The sequence below is a fragment of the Anolis carolinensis genome, chromosome 3 (genome assembly GCF_035594765.1).
Source record: "Anolis carolinensis isolate JA03-04 chromosome 3, rAnoCar3.1.pri, whole genome shotgun sequence".
Taxonomy (NCBI): Eukaryota; Metazoa; Chordata; class Lepidosauria; order Squamata; family Dactyloidae; genus Anolis; species Anolis carolinensis.
In genome coordinates, this window is record NC_085843.1 from 251,882,513 (window position 1) to 251,887,824 (window position 5,312).

Genomic DNA, 5,312 nt, shown 5'->3' on the forward strand with positions numbered 1-5,312 from the left:
CATCTTTTGTACTATAAAATCTTAATATTCCTATTTTAGGCGGCTGGATCTACACTGCCATATAATGCAGTGTAATCCAAATCGCATTATTGTCCTGTTTTGTCTTTCAGGAACAGCCTTAAGACACTGTGGTAAGTAACACTGATTAGGCGAAGCGGGATCCCTTATGTATGTGTGTTGTAATATTTTGTATTTTATAATTTCATAAAGTATCTTTGGAGCCATGAAGCCATGACCTTAGTGATCTTTCACTGGCACTCCTTGACCTAGGATTCCCCTTGTATCTTCCTGGTCTTCAACTCGACAAAGCACTCAAGCACCCATCATCTTCAGAATCAATCCATCTTTATTGATTGCAGGTTGGACTGACCACACAAAGGATTACTGGACCCTGAATTGGGCAAAACTTATTTTGTGTGCCCATAGACATAATTTTATTTATTTATTTATTTTATTTACAACATTTTTACCTTGCCTTTCTCACCGGGGGGACTCAAGGCAGCTTATAACACCCGGCAAAATTCAATGCCAAACAAATCAATAAAAAATTAGCAACACATTTAAAACCATTAACAATAATCAATAAGAATACATTAAAAACATATAAATTACTTAATTACATTCTTCCAAGAACCTTGCACATAGACTCATAATCACCTAACACCCTTCCTGAAGTTTGGAAGGTCCTGCAATTTTTTTTCCTGAATGCCATTTCCCCTTTCCCAGGAAAGGATTCATTAATCCCATCATTCTAGAGTAGACAGCATGTTTGTACAGTCAACAATAGACACAGGCATCGTGGGTGCCAGACCCACCTGATGGGTCATTTCCTGGACAATCATCAAGACAATAATCCTCAGCGGCCTGGTGGCCCCTCTTTGTTAGTTTCAAGGTTGAGACATTGTAACCCATTCATAAAACTATATCCTCCTTTGTTTCTCCTGGCCATCCTGCCCCTGCCTGCCATTGGAGAGCCAGAATCTGCATTGGAAGCAGGGAAAGCTCTCTGATTGGCTGCCGGGTGCCACAGCCGTTCCACATGGAAGGAATCCTCCCAGCTGCTTGTGACATCACAGCCGGCTCTGCCAATCAGCACAAAGCTCTGTACCATGGCATGTTGGCTTCTTTGAGCTTCTTCCTTTCTGGCCAAATTGAATAAATTACCTTGATGGCTTCTGCTTCAATTGGTGAGACTTCTTTGATTGGGGAACATTGGGTTTTAGCTTTGGGTCTTGCCAGGCCCGGTGCCGGATCTTGTTATCTGCTTGTTGGATCTCTTTATCCATGTATTGGGTTTCGCAATCCGCAGTCTGGATCTCACTATTTGCGAACTGCTCTAAATTGCTCAATGTCATGTTTAAGATGATAGCTAAAACCATTTCCCCCAGACAATTCACAGCCACTGCCTTCCAGTGCAACCACAGATACTCCTTTTTTCTGAGATGATCCAATCTGACAGTGATGTCATCACTGAAGGCAAATGTAACTCAGTTCAATTGGAAGCAATGGCAAGAGAGGAAAAAGTTCACAGTGAATCGCTTTCTCTGCTAGATTAAAGGAGGTGATGTGCTGTATGATCCGCAGGTCCATCCATTTCCATGTTGTCAGCGTGCTTACAAAATGCTTCTTCTTGAAACTACAAACAGTTTTGAGAAGAGACAGGATTATGCTGCAAATATTGGTATTCTCTCTTACTGAGGTATGACTCAAAAGGAGGGTGTTTTTCACATTTTACGTATTACAACATTTGTGGCACTCTCCCATCCCCTCTGGCTTAGAGCTTGGTTATTTTACTAATGTAATGGGAACTGTACTTTCCAAAACAATAATTACCTAAATGAACTAAACACACAACATGATTTGCACTTTATAGACCATACCCAACCCAGATACAATAGTATTATTTCAGCCTCTGTATTCAAGAAGAGGGAGAAGCAGTTCAGCAACAGGAAATACATTGCTCAATGCTGCCATCTAGAGGTCAGGTGTATCTTTTAAAATCTTTTGACTACTTTTAGTCCAAATGTTGATTCATAACATACGCTCATATTTATTAGCACAATTTGATACACATCAATTTAATCTGCTTTCTTAGTTATAAATCAGTGCAAAGAAGGAGGCTATTTCAGCCTAAAATTTGGGCTGCTGCTGCTTCAAACTTTCCACAAATTTGCCCTGCTTTTCCCATAGCATGTCAAAGAGCAGGTGCCATGAGTTGTAAACAATGTTGAATAAGGACCCACAGTTTCCTCTCCGCCGGGTAGACATTGCTTAGGTATCACATGATATCTGGAAATCTAGTCTAGGTTTTCCATCTTAGCTCTTAGTTTAACCTTAGCTGTCACACATCTCGATTTAGGTGGCTGGACTGGATGGTCCTTGTGGCTTCTCCTAAAACCACAATTCTGTTATTTAGATCCAGTGCTTTTCTTTAAAATGGTCTATAGAGAATCATTCATACACATGGGAAATTTAGTATCTCTTACTTTTAGTACTTCTTCATATACTGCATTACTTTCCTCTGAGAAAACAGGAATTACATTTCTCTGCTTTAATCTAACAATGAAATAAAAAAATATTGTCAGATAGCAAGCAGGGTGGTGACTCCTGAAGTCCTGTAGCAATTACCTTTAATCCTTTCTTACAGAGTTATATAAAAATCTTCTTCCATGTTATTATTGGCAATATAGGACAATAATCTCCACAGTCAAAATGCCTAGTCATGTATACTGTAATATTGTCTGTCCACTGCATTAAGCAGTATCAGTTTGTGGCTGGATAAAATGAACAAGATAAAATTATCCTGAACAAGATAAAATAAATAGACATCTTTGGCATTTTCCTCATCAAATGTAATAGTGCTTAGAAAGTGATAGAGATGAAAATACCAGAGGAGGCCTGGCTCAAGAGCTGAACCATGTGGGTGGGATTTTGGCTGAGATCCCATTCAACATGAAGCACAACATTCAGCGTATTTACACAAACAAGGCTGTGCAAGTAAGGTCAGTGTGACATTTCAGTGGCTGTTCCAGGCTAGGAGGGCAGGTTTGAACAAACGCATTGCAAATGAGTGGGGGGCCTTTTGTCAGGGGGCATTGGAGGTCTCCTTATGCAATCACCTAATAAGTATAGAAGTATAACAAGACAATCCCCAACAGGACCCCAACCTCTAAACATTTGGAGAAAAAAGTTAGAAAGTCTCTTTAGGATTGTTCAAAAAGTTATAGCTGGACTGCAAGCATATAGAAATATATAAAAATCAACATGTTGACATGTGTAAGTGGACATGCATATGTGTTTTAAAAATTAGACTTCAACATGGCCAAAAGAGTTATGTAAATACTATAAAACATGTGGAAGTAAGCTGGGAGACTCTTCAAACAGTAGCATGCCAGATAGGTACATTTATTATTACAACATAATATTAATGCTTAGAACATATTTTACTGTTCCACCGCAAATAGGAAATAGGTTTCAAACCAAGACAGAGACAAGAGTCATCAACTGATTGAGAAAACAACTTGGTTGTCTTGGAGCTTGCACTGAATTCAGACCCCTGCCGATTTTTATGCCAGGGCTCAGGCCCCTAGCCAGGATTTTGATTCGGGAGGGACTGGGATTTTGGTTGGGGGGGCTGTGTCTGGGTGAGAGAGGATCTACCCTAGCAAACCTTTCATATCATTATCCCAATACCCTCATGCATATGGGATATATTGAGCATGGTGATCAGATCATGATATGAATAAACATAACAGTTTAAATAATAAATGTAAGACCTTCTTGCAGACCACCCTGAGAATTTAGGGGGGGGGGGGGGCTGAAGCCCCTCAAGCCCCCCCCCCCCCCCCCCCCAGCTACATGCCTGCCAGGGCTATTCTGTGTTGTATACCATTACTCAGGACAAACTTGTTTCATGAAGCAAAAGAAAAAAATAAATTTAATTGGACTAATAATCATGTTTGTCTCTTTTTCCTTACAGTTGAACTGATAAACCAGTCAGTGTTTGTGGCATAGCTTGGGAAGCTTACTCTTTGGACTATAACTTCCCAAAGCCTTCATCCATCATGTCAAGGGAGCAGATACTGGTTTGGAAATAGGGAATCTGTACTCCAAAAAATTACCTCTTCCAAGATGTGGTCTGACAACATGGGAGATGTGATAGAGATGCCCTCCTGATCAATCCCATTTGATCATATGAACAGAATGATTCACCTCTTGTTCACTGTCATGTTTGTTTCTCTGCTATAGTAGCATGAAAGAAAGCAAGGAATACAAAGCCTAGTCTCTAAGCACTGTCCCCAGGGTCCTGAGCATAACAAACTATGAAAGTAGGGCAGATAAGGACAGTGACTCCAACCTCTCCGCAGATATCACTCTGACAAACTGCTAACATTAAACCAGACAGAAAAATAACAATTTCCGGAACTGAAGGAAATTATGTGCATGTTTTCAGTGAAAAGGCTAATTTTTCACACAATAAAGCCAACACTTTTTGTAGGCATCATTGCACATCATTATGTTTTGGTCACGGGTTATGCTTCAGTATAATATCCTGCTTTCAGAAGCAGGAACATCATTCAAAAGCTAAGCAACAGCAGTCAAAAATAAGAACATAAATAAGATCCAAGCATTACAATTTTTACTCGATGATATTACTGGTATTCAGTGGTAAGTCGAAGAGTCTGTTACCATAGTATATTTCTGAATGCAGGAGGTTAGACTAGATATCCTCTGGTTTGCACATTAGAAACACACCAGAGGGCAACAACTCATCGCTCACCTGAACACTGAATGCATTGCACCAAATTTTCAGGGCATATATGGCAAATCTGTAAGGTGTTCTTACCATATACGCACTGTAATAGGGATAATTGTAGGTTTTCTTTTAATTTCAGTTTTCAAATTCACTTCTAATGATGTATTCACTTTAAAATTAATTATTTCTACCAATAATTTCTGTAGTAATTTCATCAGTCTCCTGGAAACATGTCATTGGAAATCACAGAATTATAGACTCTTACAGCTGAAAGAGACCATAGGGGCTATCTATTCTAATCTCCTGCATACAGAAATATATACTCTAGGCACCCCTGGAAGATGCCCACCCAATCTCTATTTAAAGACTTTCAAGTATAGAGAGTCTGCTACCTTCCAAGGAAATCTATCTAATGTCAAACTGCTCTTATGGTAAAAGAAAAAAAAAGATCTTTCCAATGTTTTGGTGGAACCTTTTAATGTAATCTGAATCCATTCATTCATATTTTTGTCTTTAAAACAGCAGAAGACAAGCTTGTGACATCTTTTACATTAAA

The 5,312-nt window shown here is 39.3% G+C and overlaps 1 long non-coding RNA gene across 1 annotated transcript; it reads left to right on the forward strand.

The window, feature by feature from the left end:
* The first annotated feature begins 877 nt into the window (after window positions 1-877).
* Window positions 878-4,499, forward strand: LOC134297848 (uncharacterized). Its single transcript, XR_010004726.1, has 2 exons — window positions 878-1,187; window positions 3,980-4,499. It is a non-coding gene; the product is annotated as an uncharacterized LOC134297848 (long non-coding RNA).
* The last annotated feature ends 813 nt before the right edge of the window (window positions 4,500-5,312 follow it).